The 20739-nt window shown below is 41.2% G+C and overlaps 1 protein-coding gene across 2 annotated transcripts in view; it reads left to right on the top strand.

The window, feature by feature from the left end:
- The first annotated feature begins 1466 nt into the window (after positions 1–1466).
- FAM222A (family with sequence similarity 222 member A) overlaps positions 1467–20739 on the top strand; it is a 119188-nt gene continuing 99915 nt past the window's right edge. The window contains exon 1 of one of the 2 annotated variants that reach the window (XM_082274776.1): positions 1467–2030. The gene's annotated coding sequence lies outside the window, so the exon portion shown is untranslated. Of the gene's footprint in view, positions 2031–2317; positions 2525–20739 lie in introns of those variants that run through there. The other variant, XM_082274775.1, reaches the window with a different exon arrangement.

Here is a 20739-nt window from a genome sequence, read left to right as displayed (position 1 = left end):
GAAAGGTGTCCCAGGCTGCTTAAGTGTTCGGGTTTGGCTTGAAGAAAAGGTGGAAACCCTAGGGTACCTGGTTTTGACAGGTATACACCCCCCCCCAAAGGTACCAAATGTGGCAGTGAAGGGGGGGTGGAAGCAAACAAGCAGAGTTTCCCCTTTTTAGAAGGAGCTTTAAAAGATAAGTCTAAGCAAAACCTAACAAACGCGAAACCTGCTCTGTGTTACATTCTAACCGTAATCTATCTAACCCTGTAACGCAAAAATCATTGTACTTACCTATTCTGCAGCCAATCCGGTCCCACGCTGAGCTGTCAGAGGCGGCGTGCAGGCGAGTGCAGGAAAGACTTCTGACAATGGAAGCCTCACAGTAACTCTATGGGTGACGTCACTTCCCAGTCATTTCACAGCCGTTGTCGGTCCTCTCCTGCACAGACCTTCCACCGCTGGAGACCGGACTGGCTGCAGAATAGGTAAATACGGTGATTTTTGAAATACAGGGTTAGAATTTAGCACAACGTTAGTTCATTTTTGCCTGGACTTATCCTTTAGGGCCCCTTTCAGAATTGTGCGACTTGTCCTGTGATTTGAGACTGCAAAGTTACATGACAAGTCGTACTCTGTGATTTCCAATGAGTACCGTTCATATCTGTATGACTTCAAGTCGCAACGACTTTAAAGTATTCCCTGCACCACTTTGGTCTGATTTAAATATGTTTTGAGGTCTATACATAGACATAGGCATTGCTTCAAGTCCAGTCAAAATCGCAGCAAAAAAATTGTGGTAATATTGCGTGACTTTTAGATCGCATAAGGCCCCTTTCACACTTATGCGATCTAAAAGTTGCGTGATTTTACCGCAATTTGTTTGCCGCGATTTTCACTGGACTTGAAGCAATTCCTATGACCATGAACCTCAAAGCGCATTAAAATCGGCCCAAAGTAGTGCAGAGAATGTTTTCGTTGAGACTTGAAGTCGTACAGCTATGAACAGTACTTATCGCAAATCATGGAGTACGACTTGTCATGCGACTTTGCAGTCCCAAATGGCACAAGTGTTAAAGGGGCCTAATAGCCCAGGCTAATACTAGAAGCTGATTGGATAGATTCCCCCATAGCGTGTGAAAATCCGAGTTCCTCTGCATGCAGTGTCAGGGCCAGATGATCGCTTTGAACCGCTGACAGCAAACACTACCCGATCCAGCTGCTTCCTCTGCATCCTCCGAGTCCACAAGTTGCTATTTAAAATTTTCCGCGAAATAAACGCGTGGCTGCTCCTTCCTCCCAGGGGCTCCACTGGGACGCCGAGCGTATCACCCTGGTAACCGCCTTTCCCCGCCTCCCATTGGCCCGCCTGCCTGACACAGCTCCCCGCCATTGGCGGCTGCAGCGGTAGAGGCGTGCCGAGGGCGTGCCGCCGACAGAGGAGACAGAAGCATCGTTTCGGTTGCCTGTCAGTTCCCGACGTGCAGAGCAGCTGAGAAGAGCCATCGTCCCTGCGCCGCTGCACGGGCGCACAATCGTCCGGCTCCCATCCATCAATTCCTGCACGATCGGGGCATTTCTCTTCACCCCCTCCTCTGTTATGTAGGGGGGCGATCCTGGGGAATCGGCAGAAGAAAAAGCTGAATGTCTGGGAGAATTAAGCTGCTAGCAGGCATCCAAGGGGATCTAAGACACAGGAGAGAGGATTAAGTGGATGTTGCAGGGTGCAGATCCTTCTCATGCAGTGCTGAAGCCCGATCACCGGGGGTCACAACACACTTCTGTCATCCTCTCATATTTATTATCTGCAGCAAAAGGAGAATCACCCCTGGATTGCTGAAATCCTGCATTCTTTTGGAAATCTATAGGCGATCTTTATTTCTGATTGGTGTGGAGTTTACAAGAATGATAACAAAGACATTTTCCCTTCTTGCCTGCTAATATTTAAATTCATTTTTCTATTGTTTTTTTGTTTTGCTGCTGATTTTCTGCTGTCATCGTGATATGAAAACGCTGCCCCGGAGGCTCGAAAATAAATTGAATTTTCACTGGTAAGGGAAAAAAAAAATAAAGATTAATAAGACACGGGGGCTTTTCTTTGCAGCTCTCCTGTATTTTCCTAACAGTCATTTGTACTGCTCATTTAAGAGTTCCTCAGATCTGCCTGGAGAATACATTAAGCTTTTAGATCGCTTCGATTTTTTTTATTTATGGTTTTCATTTTTTGCTTGGATTAAATGCCACCAACTTTCAAGTCGACGCAAAAAAAAAAAAAAAACAGAAACCCCAAGAGCTGACACTTTTTTGAAGACCACACTGAACCTAACCCTCCCTTCTTTATGTTGATTTTTTATTCCATCTCAAAGCTTTTTGTTCTTGGTGATTGGCTTTTGCTGGAAGATTAAGGGATTTCCAGGAGTATTTTTTGAAGACCTTATGGCTTGGATTGAGTTTTAGAGTCCTGCCCTAGACTTCTATTTTCCCTTTTTTTTCTGGATCAAAGGCACTAAAAAAAAGCAGAAAAAAAAGAGCCTGAAGATTTATGGTAAATATAGTCAGGGGTTGGGTTTGGATGCTCTTTAAAATGCAGAATATTCCAAAAGTATATTTTCGGGGCATAATACGGCAGATGGTGGATTTTCCTCCCAGCCATCTCGTTTTTTTCCTGAATGCTGGTTTAAACTAGTTGCTTTATCTTAATCGTTACCCATCTGTGTATAATTAATGGAAATGTACATTTCCTTTTTTTTTTTAGCTTTTCTGAACTTTTCAAATGCAAATGGTACAGATTAAAGGTGTCTTAAAGTGTGTAGATTGCTGTGAAATCAGGATTGCATGTTTGCGATTGCAGGAGGACTTGCGTGTGACATAGTCAGCTTTTTATGCATGTTTATCATCATTACTAAGAAAAATGGAAAGGACCAGTTATCTGTAATCTTATAATTGGTGGGTCATTTCTGTCCCTGCAGGTCCTGTCATTAATGGGCCATACACACTATAGGATTTTCTGAAGACTTTTTCCTTCAGACTTACCAAAACCATATAATATGAGGTCAAACCTAAACACTTTCAATTTGTATGCAATCTGGCAGGCCCTTGCACTACATAGAAAAGGTAAATCTGAAGGAAATCTAACCACAAAAGTTGGATAGTGTGTATCCAGCTTAAGGCTTCGGTCACACTGCTGCAATCCGATTTTGATGCAGTTTTCGGTGTGACTTTAATGCAACTTTGCATGTTCTTTGGGGCCAAAATCGCACCAAAGTAGCACAGAAACCTTTCCCCACCATGCTGTGTTGCATTGAGGAGAACAGGCACTATTGAACATAATGTGTTTTCCCTTGTCATGCGACTCAAGTCGCATCAGAAGTTGGACTAATGTGAATCAGCTTTGAAGTGGAGCGAAACCCAATCTCGCAACTGACCCAATTCTGGCATTCGGCCCCACTCGTATGCAGTAGATTGATATTTACTGATGACTTTAACGTGGTGTGAAAGTTGCGTAAATTGACTTTGAATTAAACAATTGCAATGCGATTGTGATTTCCCTATATTGAAATGTAAAAATCTCATAGCTGTGTATAGCTCTGTTTTCTTTATCATCATTATGGTAAAAGCGCTTAGCTCTTTAAAATATTGATGTCATTGATTTTTAGTCTTTTAAAATCTACAGCTTGCGTTAAAATGATAGCCGCCGTGAAGGTCCTTGTTTGGGGCGACAACGCTCTTGCCTTGTCTCCTAAGTGCTCTCAGGCGTTGTCACCCTGTCACATCATGTTTCCCCCTCCCTCCAGGTGGAAGTGATAAGCGGCTGTGTCATGGCACTCATTGTGCTGGCTTGTTTCTCCACGCTGGATAAGCAGCACTGACTTGACAGCAACATTAGAGTGAGTGAGGAAGGAAGAGGCTGCAAAGAAGGTGCAGGAGATCAGCACCACTAATGCAAAAAAAAAAAAAAGATAAAAAAAGAATTTTAGAAAAGGAAAATGCATTATCAATTGTTTATTAAAGCAGAAAGAGGTTGCAGGCGATCAGTATCGCAGTAATGGAAAAAAAGGGGGGGGGGGTGCACAGTATATAAGAAAAGGAAAAAAGACATGTCTATAATAGCAGAAAGTGGCTGCAAAGAGGTTGCAGGAGATCAGCAGCGCTATGTTGCAAAAAGGATACAAATGGGGGGACACAGTATTTTGGAAAAGGAAAACGCGTATTGATTATGATCGCAGAAAAAGGCAGCAGGTGATCAGCAGTGCTATGAAAAAAAAAAGGGGACAAAGGGATTGATGTATTAAAATTGGAGAGTGCAAAATCTGGTGCAGCTGTGCATGGCAGCTTTTAACTTCAGCCAAAAAAAAAACTGGAAGCTGATTGGTTACTATGCAGATTTTGCACTCTCCAATTTTAGTAAATCAACCCCAAAGTATTTAAAAAAAAAAAAAAATACATGTCGATTGTTGGCTGCAAAGAGTTTGCAGGAGATCAGCAGCGCTATGTTTCAGAAAGGATATAAATGGGGGAACACAGTATTTTTGAATAGGAAAACGCATGTTGATTGTTTATGATAGCAAAAAGAAGCTGCAGGAGATCAGCAGTGCTAGGAAACAAAAAAAAAGTATAAAAAAAAAAATATTTTGGAAAAGGGGAAAAAAACATGTTGATTGTTTATTATAGCAGAAAGTAGCTGCAAAGTAATTGCAGGAGATCAGCAGGACTGTGATGCAAGAAAGGAGGGACTCTGTATTTTAGAAAAGGAAAAATATGTTGATTGCTCATTGTCATATTATTATATCTATTTTTAATCAGAATTTATTTTCTATCTCTCTTTTTTTATATGAGAGCGTATGCCATGTGTTGTCATTTTCTGATGGAAATATCTGGATTATGTCAAATAAGGTCCATATGATGCTTAACAATAGGATGAAATCCATAGGGGTAATTTTATTAAAATTCCAAATAAAGGCAGAGCTGTCCATATCAGTCTAATAAAAGCAGACATCCGGTTGCTATGGGTAACCGTGGCATCTTTCATAAATGATATCCTCTAGCTATGCTTTCTTTCTGTAATCTTTTTTTTAATGCTGACTTCCTTCTTGGAATGAGCCACATTCTAAAGCAGTGATGGGGGTAGTAGGTCATCAGGCCTTTGTCTCCCAGGATTTATTGCCAAGCTTTGTCTGTAATCTTTGTAAAACTCTTATGTTCCAGAAAGTAAGTGTAAATATTTGCAGGGATATGTAGTGGTGCTTCTATATCACGGTATGCCTAGCCTTCGGTCTAGCTCTCAGGCTAAGGTTCCCTAGACAGTTTAATGTCACATCACTATAGTGTGTCTACAGTGGAAGTTGATATATGTGAACTTTGTTGCCAGCCCACGGGGTTTATCCAAGTAAGTTTAGTGCATAAAGCCAGCTGTGTTTAGGGAAGGATGGATTTAGTCTGGTCCTTAAAAGCACTTTGTCTATTCGCATTGGTCTACTGTTGTGCGTTTGGCAACAGATCCTGAATTTTGAGGTCTTCAGAATTGTAAATAAATGCTTTATGTTTGTACTTTATACTGTAGAGCACCCTTTCTCAACCAGGGTTCCATGGAACCCTAGGGTACCTTGAGAGGAGCAGTGGTGTCTAGACGTCTTATCTTCATTGACCAGTTATACAAGGAGGACATTAACCTCCAATGTAAGGAGTCATTTCTACACTGACTACTAGTGGTAAGGGACACCCATAGGTGTGCGCACAGGGTGTGCCTAGGCACACCCTAATCACCCCCTGCAGTGCCAATTCCCCCTGCTTCCTGTCTCCCCCCTGCATTGCTGCCAGCTTCCCTCCTCTCCTCTAAGGAGCGGGGAAGGGGCTTTTAAATATTTCATTTACTGACCCCTTCCTTTTTTAATGAACACAGTGAGTGATCTGTGCTGATCACTCCTGTGTTCATTCCTAAATGAAGCATAGTAAACTATGTTTACTGCAGGATGCAGAGAAGGGGACTGTAGAATCTCTGTCCTCAGTTTCTTTCTCTGACTCATAAGTAGATAGTAAGCTCTTCTGAGCAGGGCCCTCTTAATCCTCTTATATTTTATAGTATTGTATATGTACTGCCTCCCTCTAATATTGTAAAGCGCTGCGTAAACTGCTGGCGCTATAGAAATCCTTATTAATAATAATAATAAGTGAGATATCAGTGGTCTGTTTAGATCCTTAATATTTTACCAAAGCCCCATAACGGGGCTCCTAAAAAAAAAAAAAAAAATTGTAAAAAAATAATATTGTAAAAATAATTTAAAAAAATTGTAAAAAATAATAAAAACAAAAAAAGCTAATGACACGTCCACTGCCCTACTGACACCAATCTTTGCTCAACTGACACCTTTCACTGCTCTGCTCTTCTACATTCATATGTGTTTGTGCTCTATGCAATAGGCTGCGCACACCAATGGGGACACCATAATATTCAGAGTTCAACATACCGTTATTCTTTTTATTTTAAGATTACTAATGTAAAAAATGTTGGGGTTGTCAAAATAGAAATGTATCTACTCACGGTATCCAATTCTCTTGATCAGGATTTCTCAACCAGGGTTCCAAGGAACCATAGGGTTCCTCCTAAGGTTCCTACGGGTTCCTTGATCAATGTCTGTCTCTCAGATATGTTTCCATTGATCCTTTTAGCTATCTGGGGGAGTAATTCTACCCAGTGACCAAAAGTTTAAGGAGCGTTCTTCCCATTGACCTAATACACTAACATTATACATATACATTGACCATACACTAAAGGTGTATAAGAAAATCAGGCAAACGATCATCCGGTTTGCCTCGATTCTTCACAGTAAGTCAGAACCGAGGATGGAAATAATGTACGAAAATTCTCGTACGACAAAGGATTTTTATTTTTTTTTTGTTGTCATGTGCAGACTTTCGTATTTGTAATTTGTTTACGTAATGTTTTTGTAATTTGTTTGTTTTCGTAATTTGTTTACGTAATGTTTTTGTAATTTGTTTGTTTTCGTAATTTGTTTACGTACGAGAAAACTTTTGGTGTTTGTCCCTTTGGAAATTTTCATTTGCAAAGCCTGAATCGGATATCGAAAGTTGTGTACATACTATACGAAAATCAAATGATCGTGCCTTGTGTGGAATTTTTCTTTTATAGCTTTATGTATCATGATTTGTAGATCTAGTAATTTTTATCAGGGGTTCCCTGAGTTATTTCAATGGGTCCTCTGTGTTGAAAAGGATGAGAAAGGCTGCTCTAGATACACCATATTCTTTATTCTCTTAGTAGAAACTTTGTTCAGCTTACGGATCATGCAAACGTACTGTGACCTATGGATATAATTATTTTTAATAAGGGTTCCGTGAGACCTGAAGATTATTTCAAGGGTTCCTCTGTGACACAATGGTTGAGAGAGGCTGCTATAGAACATCAGGTGATGGTGGAGGAGATATGTACATTTGAGCAGAAACTGATACCTGATATTTCTGTGTCTGGTCCTGGAATCAAGGGCATAATAGAAAGCAGTTGAGTGTTGGATAAATACATGACCCTTATGCAGGGTTTAGAGAGTTTATTTTGTGCCATTTCTTTGTTTTGTAATTCAGTGCTGATGGCAGCCCATTGATCCCAGACTTTAACCCGTTGGATATTATTTAAAGATGGTTTTTAGCTACTTGGTTTTCCATACATTATATAGGAACGTACTGTATATTACTGGTGATATCCCCCACAAAAGATCTTAAATGAAAATGTTAAATGGTTGTGATTGTTCATTTATTGGCTTCACAAGTATTTATTTTTTAACTTTTTTGTTTTTTCATTTTTCTTAGGGCTCATGTACACTGCAACTTGTAAACGGCCGTTTTTGAGCAGTTGGGCGTTTTTTTCATACGCCCCTGAACCCTCCTCTATGTTATCTTATCTGTCCATGTACACAGGGTCGTTTACAGGCAGTTGAGTTCAGTGTTGTTTTTTGGAAAGCAATTATTTGCGTTCAGGATGTTCAGAACGTGTGTTTACCGGCGTTTTAAACGCAAAACGCGACCGAACACGATGATCCGCGTTTTTTCCATTTTAAAGGGGAATGATTTTTTGACCTCTAGAAACTGTTCTAAACGCAAACGCCCGCTAAAAGCGGGTGCAAACGCGACACAACTGACGTTTTAAACGTCCTTTCAATTCCAGCATTCAAGGGACTTTTTAAAACGTCCCGTGTACATGTAGCCTTAGTGTACTTATCTGGTTATTAATATAAAACACGTAACAGTATTTAAAGTGTAACTAAAGCTTTATGTAAACCCAGGGCTGGGCAAATTCTAGGAACCGGTTAGCCAATGCTCCCTAGAAATTACAGCTGGCACGTCGCTTTTGAGGTTGTCTCCAAAAAACTCCTGCTGGGCTGGACAGCCTGGCTTCTGAAATCCATATTGATTTGTCCATCTCTATGTAAACCAAACCTATTTTTAAACCCCCCTCTGATCAAGAGACCTATGAGGGACTGCCTGTTGGCAGCTCTAGGTTCTCTTCAACTTTCTGCGGTAGGACACTGTTGGGGTTGATTTACTAAGACTGGAGAGTGCAAAATCTGGTACAGCCCTTCATGGAAACCAATCAGCGTCCAAGTTTTTTTGTCAAAGCTTAGTTGAATAAGCTAAACATGGAAGCTGATTGGCTAATTAATGTGAAATCACATGGTTTTTTAAAAGAGTGACGTTCAAACATAGCTGGCAAATTAGTAGTTTTGCCTAAACACAGATGCCACAGGCCCTGTGGCAGAGCCCACTTGACTCCTTGCTGCTGTGTCCTGGCACAGTCTAAAGTAGCCCATGAAATGACAAGTCAAGGGATGTTCTCATGTCTGTGGTTGTAGTCTAATACCCACAGGCTGACAGCTCCAGGGGGAACATCAGCTAGGATAGAAAATCTGTCCAAATTTACTATTGTTTTTCCCATCTTTTTGCCTCCACGCTCCACTTATATGGACTACTCTTGGTCAACATTATACATTTATAGAGCATTTGGTGTCCTTAGGTCGGTCATATTGTCCCTTGTAACATCTATGGGCAGACATGTATGTCTTTTTCAATAGTTTTTATTAAAGTTTCAAAACATCAAACATAAAATACAGTACAGGTAAACGTAATGGTTGTATAACATTGAACAAATATAGTAAACACACTAGAGTATACCATACAAAACCGTGACGGATACATTTTTGGATTCCCCAGTACTCAATATCCGGGCCCCCCCCCCCCGGAGACCAGGCCCCAGTCCAACTTCCCCCGCGCTGAGCCGAAGGTTCGGGCCGCCGGACCACCCCCAAGGGGATCAATACTGTGGTCCCACGCCCTCCCCCCCCCCCACCCCCGCAGGAGCTGGGACCCAGCCCCCGGCGTACACCCAGAGCTTCCCGAAGCTAACAGGAGGTGCGTCCACAAAGAACCTTAACTCTAGCATGCTATAGAACATTACGTTTGCAATATCCACGCAGATGAACACCGAGACCATCAACCGGACGGTCTAAACATCAGCCTCAGATAGAAATATATGTCATCATTAATAATGTGATCAAGTAAAGATCAAGCCCGAGCAAGAGGAAAACCCCTCAGCTCGGGTACTTTAGCAACCAAGGACTCCATTCACGGTCAAACAGCAGGCTTCTATCGCTGGAGTTGGCAAAGAACTGTTCATAGGAGTAGTGGGTTCTAACCCTGTTTATGACATCTGTCACCATGGGTGCATCAACAGACCTCCACGCCGCGGTGACAGACATCCTTGCAGCTGTGAGAATGTGAGAGGTCACACAACGAAACGGTCGTGGAACCTTGTCAATACCCAAGTTCAATAGAGCTGGGGCTGGGGACATGGACAGCGAAATTCCCGTTATAGAGATAAGTAGTGCAAACACCGCTGCCCAATATCCTCTCAGCTTCCTACACTGCCACAATAGATGGAATAGTGTACCTCTACCCCCACACCCCCTCCAGCATAGGACTGGTGCATCTTTGAACATCTTAGCCATCTTCACAGGTGTCAGATAACTACGGTGGAGAAATTTGAGAGCCACCTCCCAGTGGTTAGTACAATGCGTAAATGTGTAAAAGGAGCGAATAGCCAGCCGCCATTCCAGCTCCGAAAATGCCACTGAAAGGTCGCCCTCCCAGGCCACCATACTAGCCGACTTGACCCATCCACGCTGGAAGCGCAGACGATGGTAGAACCACGACAACCCCCTCGTTTTACGATACTCCTTGTGCAAATAGTCCCAGATCTCAGAGGGCACCTCAATAATCGGGTTGGGAAACTTAATGTGGTAATGGTGTAGCTGTGCATGAAAGAAGGAGGACGGGGTTCCGACCTGCCCACGGACATCATGGTATGTGAAGGTATCCGGGAACAATGTCCTCAGAATTTTCAGGGAGGGAAGCAGGAACTGATAGGCTGCCAGTGTTAATTCTCTCTTAGCTATCGGGGTTCCCTCCATCCTCTGTACCTCCCCCCAAGCTCCCAGTGTGGCCCGCAGTGAGGACAGGCTGGGAATGTGCACCTCCCTTTTCGTCAATGCGGCCTGAAGCAGAGATGGTAGATCTCGCTGCGCCACCATTGCCCTCTCTAACAGCACCCATAGTTTGTCCGAAATTGGATCGAACCAAGCTTTCGCTTGGTCCAACAGGGCAGCAGAGTGGTAGGACTTAAGATGAGGGAGACATGTATGTCTTGAGCATTAGTGGGGGAAGTGGTTTTTAGCTACCCCTAGACATTTAGACATTTGATTAGCAATTTCTACCTAACCGGCCCACGTCTATAGCGTCTATAGTTAACAGCAGGTAACAGGATGTAATATCCAGTTGTATGCCCTGAATACGGAAACTACTGGAGGGGTGCAAAAAGTGTGTAGATATGCACATTTAGCAATCAAAGTGTTTATTTATTACAATTATTTATATGGCACTTCCATATTACACAGAACTTAAAGGCGTATAAAGAACCATCTGTTTCAGTTTTGCAAAAGAGCTCACAATCTAATGTCCCTGCACACGCATATAGGGCCAGTTTTAAGCCAATAAACTGACCTGTATGATTTTAGATTTTGGGAGGGTACTAGATGGATCCTGAGTTTGTGACTGTTTATCTGTGGTTTCTGGAGTTATTAAGACTAAAAAATTTAGTATTGTGTCTTGGTTCAAATTTTCAACACACACCTAACTTCTTGACCAAAAATCCCTCTGAAGGATGAACAGTATTGACTCTCAAAGTCGGAGCACTTCGCAGCAGTGTGAACTGGGCCTTAGGGTTTACTTGCTCTTTAATGTTATTGGTTCTTTTAATAATTTGCTTTACTTTGTGTGTCTCAGGATACATGCAATTAATCTTACCCTTTACATTGTAATGTTATTTATCAAAGTATTTGCATTTTCTTGCTCTGTCTCACATAGCAGTATGATTTTGTGATTGATATCGCCCCTTATTGACATAGTTTCCTGGCTTAGTTCTGCGGGATGTGCATGTTATTCTCACTTTATCTTTACAAACAACACAAGTGCTGCGTACTTTCTGTGACTTTGACCTTGCTTACAGAAGTGTTTTCAGATAGTTTCTGCATATCAAAGTTAAAAGATATCATATTGGGAGTCGCAGAGAATGCATAGGTCAAATGCAGCTTGTAGATACAAGTCCTCTGGCTTGCTGATTTTTATTTACTTTATTTTTTTTTCTATTCAGTATTGAATTTTAGGAGTTTCGCCATACCGAGTCTCCTGTTAAACTTAAAATAGTCAGTGTCTGCTTTCCTTTTTTTTCCTTTTATTTTTTTAAATAGTGTAACATTTTGTGTTTTTTTTTTTTGTGCATTAAAATCAGAAAATTGGGGGTTTTTGACGGCTAATTTTGGTCTTCATTTGTGAGTGGACCTCAAATTATTTAATAGAGCATTCTGATTGAATTTGTTCGTCTTTTACACTGTGGTCTGATGTGAAGATTTTATTTGGAAGATAAGTTGGCCTCTACAAATAAAGCACAGTGACTACAAATTTACACATAAGAATGATGTAATCTAAAGTAGAAGTTTACCCTGACACTAAAATCTCGAAGTGCCCATTCACACTAGCGCGACTTGTCAGGCGGTGTGTCGCCTGCCATAGATTAGCACAGGAACCGTTCTAATAGGAGGGACACAAGTCGCTCCGATTTAGAAAAACGGTCCTGTACTACTTTGGGGCGACCTGGAGGTGACCTGCATTGACTTCAATTATATGAAGTCCGTTCATGTCGCGCAGAGGTCGCCCCAGCAAGTCAGGTCACCCCTATGTGAACGGGGTCTAAATCTACAGGCATCCACGATCTAAGACTAACCTTTTTAGCCCTGTAAAGAAGAAATTGCTATATACAGTAATCCCCCGCTACATCGCGGTTCAGTTTTTGCGGTCCCGGTAATTCGTGTTTTTTTTTGTAATGTTATTTTACTATATAAATCATTAAAAATGAAAGATTTTTGTGTTTTTCATAGCTCTTGCTCTGTCTCTAAGTATCTTTTATGTGTTTAAATGAGTTTCTATTGTTTTAAAAGTGTGTTTAAAGACCTTTAAAATGCTTCTACACGTACAGTGACAGTAAAAAAAACATGCCTACAATGCATTTTAATAGGGTTTTTCTATTTCGCGGAATTTCACTTTTCGCGGCTGGGTCCGGAACGTAACCCCCGCAATGGAGGGGGGTTTACTGTATACCTTTTATTGAAGCCGTTCTAGGTAGGCGGCACTAATTGGCAGCACTGGTGGGCATTGATTGGCAGCACTGTTGGGCTTGTGTTTACTTCCATGATCAGCTGTCATTGGATACAGCTGATCACCTGGTAAAGGGCTGCTGTGATTGGCCCTTTACCCCGTTCTGTGATCGGCTGAGTCCAAAGGACTCAGTGATTACAGAGCGCTGCCATGAGCAGTGCGATCATGGGAGGATGTCCATGTACACCCTCCCAGCAAATTAAGCCCACACTGTACCCATCTTTCAGCTATAGCACGGGCAGGAAGGGGGTTAACAAAACAAGTGACAGTTGGATGAAAGGAAAAAAACTGTTGCTGTAACTGTTTAAAAACTGTTTGCTGGAGTTAGGCTTTGAAGTGGAACTAAACCCATCAATTTAACAGTTTTTAAAAAAAAGTTACATTCTCAGCATGCCAGGAATGATAATTGTCACATTGGTTGAGCTTTCAACCAAACTGTCAAACCATCAAATGTCTGGAGACATAGCTGATCACATGTGCAGCACCATGGCAGCTGCAGATTAAACCGAGGCTAAGATGGCAGCTTCCCTGGCTAAAAAGGATAGAAGGGTTTAGTTCCGCTTTAATTTCTCATTCAAGTCTAAATTTGCTAGGCAATGTAACACAACCCTTTCTGCTTGTTGACAGTGCTGTTGTCCAAGGGTGGGTCTATTGCTCCTCCATAGAGATACCCTCAGACAGGAAGTGTGTTACTGGCCCCATCACCGGGTGAAAATAAAGGAAAATGAAACCTAATGAAAAAAAGAAAACAAATGCAGCCACCACTATTAAAGCAGAGCTCCACCCAAAAGGGGAAGCTCCACTTGCTTGCTCCCCCCCCCCCTCCAGTGCCACATTTGGCACCTTTTGGGGGGGGGGGGAGCGGGTACCTGTTTTTGACAGGGACTCATCCCCACTTCCAAGTGATCTTGCTGTAGTGAGGTCTCCTGGATGTTCGACCCCCCTCCTTCCCCTGCCTCCTTCACTAAGCAGAGCATGCTTTTCGCACTGCCATTTTCCCTTACAAGCAATGGCAGTGGCAGCACCTGAGGGCCGATTGAAAAATCGACTGGGGTGCCGACATCGCTGAATCCCTGGACAGGTAATATTATAAAAGTCAGCAGCTACAGTATTTGTAATTGCTGACTTTTTAAATTTTTTGGTGGGCTGCAATATATAACTGCAATATATACCTCTAACAAGTGGGGCCCTCTGATTCCTACTGGATTAAAGTGTATTGTGGTTGTACTGTCTACCCTCAAGTTGTAAAGCGCTGCGTAAACTGTTGGCGCTATATAAATCCTACATAATATTAATAATAATATAACATGCTTGCTTTTAGGTTTAGAAAGAATAAAGAAGAATAGAAAGAAGATTAATTTATGGGCAAGACCACTAATCCTGGGCTCACACTGTCCCAGGGAGTGGCTCATAGCAGGGGATCGGTGCGCCCCTGTTTACCATTTTAGGTCCAATTTCATTCTGAGATTTTGGCTGAATTCGGACCTGAAACAGACCAGAAGACGCACAGGACTCCTATGCAATTCGCACTGAAGCCGCTCCGAAATATGTGAACCAGCTCCATAGAGAGCCGGTCACAATCTCCTGACACCACATCCAATTCGCAATAGTGTGAACCCAACCTAAATCTTCATAAATGGTCCTAATTAGTGTATTTTAATGTTATGGAAGGTTTCTGTTAAGGCTCGGTTCACACTATGGCGACACGACTCCTTATTACTTCGGGGCGACTTGTGCATTACCATGCACCATGACTTCAGAGCGACTTGCAGGGACTTCACATAATGGAAGTCTATGCAAGTCGCTCTGAGGTCGCCCTGAAGTAGTACAGGACCCTTTTTCTAAGTCAGAGCGACTTGTGTCGCTCCTATTAGAACGGGTCCTGTAGCGGTCAATGGACCGCGAGGGAGCGCGACTTGTCAGGCTGACCAAGTCGCCTGACAAGTCGCGCTAGTGTGGACCAGCTCTTAGAGTGTGTAATATGCATCATATGTTATACAGTAAACCCCCCTCCATTGCGGGGGCTACGTTCCGGACCCAGCCGCGAAAAGTGAAAATCCGCGAAATAGAAAAACCCTATTAAAATGCATTGTAGGCATGTTTTTTTTTTACTGTCACTGTACGTGTAGAAGCATTTTAAGGTCTTTAAACACACTTTTAAAACAATAGAAACTCATTTAAACACATAAAATATACTGAGAGACATAGCAAGAGCTATGGAAAACACAAAAATATTTCATTTTTAATGATTTATATAGTAAAATAACATTACAAAAAAAACGCAATATACCGGGACCGCAAAAACTAAACCGCGATTTCTCGTGTTGTAATTTAGGCCTATCCAGCTCCAAATGGGTTAAGCCATCTTCAAATAGCTGCTTGTGAAAAGAATTTTGAGTGAATTGTCCCATGGTTGTGAACCTGGTGATAAATTCCTGGCTTTACTTTTACAACAGGAAACCTGGTCATTTTGTTTTATTGCTGTTTGGCTGCTAATAGCAATTGCTTCCCCTGGAAGAGAAAAGAAGAGATGGGATGGAAGCATATTTCAAAGGAGGAGAAGTACCATACCAAGAGGTCATCCTCTGAATGAGAAGGGGGTAGGAGGCTCAGGGGAGATCTGAAAAAAAGACTACTGTACAAAAAGATTAGCTGAGTAATTGCACAGCTTCCCAACAGAAGCCATGGAATGAAACACAATAGACAAGTGTCAGGTGTGTTGTGCCATGCTACTGTGCTGTTTGATACTAGGGAAGTGGTTAAGGGCAGCGCCTGACTGTTGTTATATGGTGTGCCACAAAATATACAAAGTTGTTTTTCTTGCATTTGCATTCAAAACAATTTGTCATCTGTGATTTTCAGGACCTACCGGTAAATTCAGTTGCTCTGAACTGAGATGGATATTTTTGACAATTAACATCTTTGAGTGCCGGTTCACACATATGCGATGCGGGAACCCTGCGATTCCACTGCGGGTTCCCGCATTGCACTCAACTGCCAGGCACTTCACACTGCCATATGCGAATCGCTGGGGGTGTCAATACAAAGTTAATGGCACCCCCAGATTAGTTTGCTTATCACAGTTCAAACTGTCAGTTCAGTTCGGACGTGAATCAGATCGCATAGGTGTGAACACCCATACGATTCTGGTGCGGACCCAAAAAAGGGTCCTGTGTGAGTTGTGTCTCAATGCGACTATATGGCTGAATTTGCATCGCATGTGATTTGCAGAGCAGAACGCTGCGTATCACATGCAATGTCTGTCATCGCATATATGTGAACCAGCTCTTATGCTATAAATAAAGAGTGCTTTTTTTTTTGAGTCATTATGGCGTGCAAGTCCTTTTTTTTTATTAAATATTCAACTCAACGTTAAGGAATTACTGGTATCTTGACGTTTTCAGATTTAAAGCGGAGTTCCACCCAAAAGTGGAACTTCCGCTTTAAACACTCCTGACCCCCTGACATGCCACATTTGGCATGTCATTTTTTTTGGGGGGGGGGGGGGAGCGGGTATCTAGTTTTGACAGGTACCCGCTCCCACTTGCTACTTCAGCAACCTAGGCAGCTCGATCGGAAGTTCCCCTCTCCCTGCAATCTTCCGGTGACACATCACAAGTCCCAGTAGATTGCCCGGCCGTTCACGGCACGCAGAGCGACTCGCGCATGCGCAGTGCGTATCCGGCTGTGAAGCCAAAATCTTTCACAGTCGGGTGCCCACACTAGTGATGCCAGCACCGTGGAGAGGGAGAGGATTGAGGCTTCAGGCAGCCGCATCGCTGGATCAAGGGACAGGTGAGTGTGTGTTTAAGACTTTTAATAAACACAAAAACGCCTCCGCTTTAAACTACTGTCAAGGAATTTTCTGTTACTCTGAATAGACCAGAAATCTTTACTGCATCGGAGCACCAAAAACACTATTTTGTTCATTTTTGATATTCAAAGCAAACTCCCCCATCCGTTCATGTCTCCATGCTTTATTTTGGTGAGAAATCACTTTGAAAAAACACCCTCCTAGCATTTCTAGCTGTGGCCATCTTGAGTAAGGGCAAATGATTCATGTAGCATTTACTACCTGGAATCCATCTGCCCTTAACTCAAGCATGCATGCAGGAGAGTGTGTTTAGATGAGAAAACCCCCCTCCTCCTCCTCTTATGAGAGACTCCTGCGATGTATGACATCCTTTATCTAGGCAAGACATCAGGAAGTAACTGAAGAAATGTAAAAAAAAAAAAGTTTAAAACAAGTAAATATGATATACGGTACTTTCTTATCTCTTTACTAATGATAGCAGGATGAGGATAGAAAATAATCAATGTTGATTGGGAGAGAGCAATTCCCCTTTTTTAGGTTAATGCCCATATATATATATATATATATATATATATATATATATATATATTATTATTTTATATATATTTTATATATATATATATTTTATATTATTTTATATATATTATATATATATATATATATATATATATATATATATATATATATATATATATATATTATTATTATTATTTTTTTCAGTTTTGGATAGAGTGGGGAAGGATTAGAAACCCTTTTGTGTTTTACTGCTGTACAGGGCATTTGCTGATTTATAGAACATCAGTTGCTCAATTGCACAATTGCTTATGTAGCATCTCTGATTACAGTAACAAGAAAAGATATTGATCGCAGGAAATTTTAGTTGCCCGACTCAAAAATCGCCTGTTTAGTCCTAGTCTTGCTGTTGAGGTGTATCCCTAGATAAGAATACAGGAGACATTAGCAATTGAGATGCAGCAGTAAAAAAAAGATGACAGGGGTTCATGTCTTCTGTTCTGCCGCTGCTACAGATGTTCCCTAACTTCCTGTCTGATGACATCATTTACCAGACAGATTTTTTTTTAATAAAAAGCCTTTGATACATCAGATAGAAATGTGCTGTCACCTGGAGAGAGGCTACAGATTCCTCACTTTTTTATTTTTTTATTTTATTTATTTTTCATACTCGTGCATCTTATATAAGTATGATGACAAGTTTATTTCTAGGCAAAAACTTTTTTTTTTTTCTTTTTTCATTTTTTAGACTTTTTAGATAGAGTTTTGGACGATTGTCGCCAATAACTTTGGAAGGTTTCCTCTCACTTCCTGTTGCAAGAAGAAAGTGAACATTTCCCCAATGGTACACAGACAGCAATCGTAACCCTTAACTAATCTACTAAAAGTTAAAAAAAAAAAAAAAAAAACTTTTGGCTATACATACACTTTTAAAAAGTAGGAGCCATTTTTTTTTTTTTTTTCATAGATAAGAGCCATTTTTTTTTTTCATAGATAAGGGGTAAAGTGATTGTAAATGATCACCTTGTAAAACAACCCATTCAGTTTAACATAGAAATGAAAAGCAGAACATTTTTGTATAGATATAAAAAAAAAACATTAATATATTTTATCCCTTTTTTATAAGTGATCACATTCCCTCTGTTCTCAGCTGCATCAGAGCTGGGGAGGAGGAGAAGTGACAGCATGCTGAGCTTCCCAGTGGATGGCTGTGCAGTGGGGGCGTGTCAGGACAAGTTTGATTATTGGAGGAGAATACACTGAGTTCCCAGCATAGCCAGAGAACTGACCATGGTGTGCTCTCCTGCTTAGTGTGGTCAGTTTTGTATAGGAAAGCAGAGGGACTGACATGAACACCAGGGATTTCACACAAAGGGAGCAATACAAAAAGAACAGGATACTTTCTCATACAAGTACATGGTACAGCAGGTACATCTTAGGAATATAAAATGTTGGGGTAACAAACGCTTTAAAATACCTTGTCAACACAACAGGGTGTGAGAAAAAATCAAATGTCCCCATTCTAAAGCCTGCCATATATAGAGCGATTTTCTTTCAGATTGCAGGAAAGAAAATCGCTTGATTCCCCAATCAGCACAGTCAGTGGAATCCTTCCCGTGGAGCCATTGTATTCTCCTGCCAGGGGGGGGGGGGGGGGGGAGCTGTCCCCGCTGGGAGAACACAATGACTATTGCTAGCAGCTTTAACAGTGGCTAGCAATAATCGCATGTAAAATCCGACAGGCTGGTTGTACCCAAGTTGATCAATCGATCACCTTGGGTATATTCAGCCTGCCTATATATGGTTCGAATCTCGTCTGGTTCCTGCGGAGCTGGCCCAGATTCCAACCATCTATGGCTGGCTTTTCTCCTGTTCAAGAGGCAACTGTAAAACTTTCAGTCTCGGTAAGGCCCTTTTCACAATTGTGCGACTTGTCCTGTGATTTGGGACTGCAAAGTTGCATGACAAGTCATACCCCATGATTTCCAATGAGTACCGTTCATATCTGTATGACTTCAAGTTACAACGACTTCAAGTTGCAACGACTTCAAAGTAGTCCTTGCACTACTTTGGGATGATTTTGATGCGTTTTGAGGTCCAAAGACATAGGCATTGCTTCAAGTCCAGTCAAAATTGTGTCAAAATCGCGACATAGGCATTGGTTCAAGTCCAGTCAGAATCGCGTCAAATTCGCGACATAGGCATTGCTTCAAGTCCAGTCAGAATCGCGTCAAATTCGCGACATAGGCATTGCTTCAAGTCCAGTCAGAATCGCGCAACTTTTAGGTTGCATAAGTGTGAAAGGGGCCTAACCGTGATCTCTAGGGGAACGGAGAAGATGAATCTCCCCAACAGGTACATAGACACCATGACAATTTATTATAATAATTATAAAAAATAAAAAATTGTCCTGATGTCCCACCATAAATGAACTATTCTGCAATCGGTACACATTTTGAGAGTATAAATATTGGCTTAGATGCATTGTTGGCATATTAGCTTTATAAAGGATCTCTTCTAATTCTGGTCTAACCCAACCCATAAAGATATTTATAATACCATGAATGTGACATTCACTAAACATTCAATGGTGGTGAATGAATCACTAATCTAAGTGTATCTACTACAAAGAAGCAAAATCTGTACATGCAATGAGCCAGTATGGATGCTCACATTTTTTTTAACCATGGTTTGACTGGTGGCGTCTAGCAGTTTTCAGGTTATTCTTAACCCCCATTTGTGGCGTTAAGGGGGTTCACATTTGTTAGAGGCTCTACTGCCTCTTCTTTATTCTTTTTCTTGCATCCCTAGGCCTTTTACTTGAATAGCGAGCCTGCATTAATAGGTATCAGTCCTTTCTACCTAATAGGTACCATGATGGCTTTAGTTTGTGTTTGTTTAGCTGGAGATTTAATGGGAACAGGCAGTTAGTAAGCATCTTGACGAGCATGCCCGCAGATGGGTCATTCCTTCTTTTGTCTGTCCTTGTTTTGCTTCTGAAGGTAGACACAATAAAACTCTGTTCTGCCTTTCAACCTCAAAACAGATAACAAGCCAGAGAGGAAATGAAAGGGCTTTAATGGCATATGGCCTATTAACCATTTCAAATCAAGTCAGAATTGAAAACTCTGCTTCAGGCAGCCTCAGTCTTACATTATTTGTGAAGTCTAGCTGTCAGATATTTTTTTTTTCATATATCCACATCATTTTAAGCAGAATATTAAGACAACTAAATAATGATTGCATGATATCCTGTATAATATTTAAGGAGAGAAGAAAAAACGCGTGTATTTGTGTGTGTATAAAATATATATCATTTTTATCTTTATCGTTTTTTTTCTTTTCTTGGGGTGGTTTTAGTTATATTCACATAGCAATTTAGCAATCAATGTAAACACCACTTTTCCTTTATTATTTTCATTTTCCCACAGCACCTGTTAATTAGAAAAATGCTGTGAATGCAATCATAGTAGTATGTGCTGTAAAATATAAAGATAATAGAGGTCGCAGAGGAACAGTATATGACTACGAGCTTGATGTTCAGTTGGAAGTAGATTATCCAAAATTGCCTGAGTGCTATATAGAAAAAAGGCCTTTCGTTATTGAGTTTTTTTTTTTTTTGCTTATTAGAAATTTCAGAGAAGGTTGAATTAAAATAT

This window comes from Pelophylax lessonae (assembly GCF_965119305.1).
Source record: "Pelophylax lessonae genome assembly, chromosome: 1".
NCBI classification, from domain to species: Eukaryota; Metazoa; Chordata; class Amphibia; order Anura; family Ranidae; genus Pelophylax; species Pelophylax lessonae.
Note: the sequence above shows the minus strand (reverse complement) of the source record. Positions and strands in the feature narration are given on the sequence as shown.